This window comes from Penaeus monodon, chromosome 33 (genome assembly GCF_015228065.2).
Source record: "Penaeus monodon isolate SGIC_2016 chromosome 33, NSTDA_Pmon_1, whole genome shotgun sequence".
In the NCBI taxonomy this organism is placed as follows: domain Eukaryota; kingdom Metazoa; phylum Arthropoda; class Malacostraca; order Decapoda; family Penaeidae; genus Penaeus; species Penaeus monodon.
The window spans coordinates 10,301,577-10,302,414 of record NC_051418.1 but is presented as its reverse complement, the minus strand read 5'-3'; positions in this window follow the sequence as shown (position 1 = coordinate 10,302,414).

The following is an 838-nucleotide window of genomic DNA, read 5'->3' as shown; positions in this document are numbered from 1 at the left end:
CTGATGCAGTGGATCTCCAACTGCATCAAACTCAAACTTGAACTGGTCACTTCTGTTTTTTTCTGTTAACAAGTTATTGTTGGTTGCAGAAGGATTATCCTGTTGTCTCTGTGGCACAATCATAATATTTTCACTATCCTCACTGGAATACAGTCAAAGCAAGGATGCATTGGAGGATAGGGACTGAAAGATCTGCTTGGTGGTGAATGGCTGCTGTCTGCAGTCTAGAGTGAAAGCAGCAACACAAGCAGTGGAAAGATAACTAGAAAGCATAGGAGGGACTATGGTTAAGGTGAGGGAGATGGCTAAAGTGATTCAGTGCTTTTGTGCACCCCCTAATGTACATTTGTCTCGGCTAATTCAAGAAAGGGTTAAGCTGGAGAAGCATGGCATAAACCTAAGGTAAGATTTGCATACATAAAACTATCAGGTTCTCAAAAATTATAATTTTTGAAGTGATTAAGGTAGTTACAAATATTTTAAATATGATCACTATAATCCAGCATCTATATTGCCAAATAACATGAAATAACCACTGAAGCCAGGAGAAATGATTTTTCTGAATCCCTTATTGCAATATGGCGTCAATGGGTTAAATCACTTAATGGCAAAGATATCTGTACTACTATGAATCTGGAATGGAATGGGGATATTTAATCAAAACTATAGAAAAATACTATTCAAACTTGTGGGACAAAATGTTTAAAATTGTATACTGTCTTAGCTTTCTTTATGAAAAAAATTGTATAATTCATAGAAAGCTTTATCTGTCCCACCATTATCTTTTTAGTGCCATATGGTCCATGTTGCCAGGAGCTATAAACTATTCATCTACTAC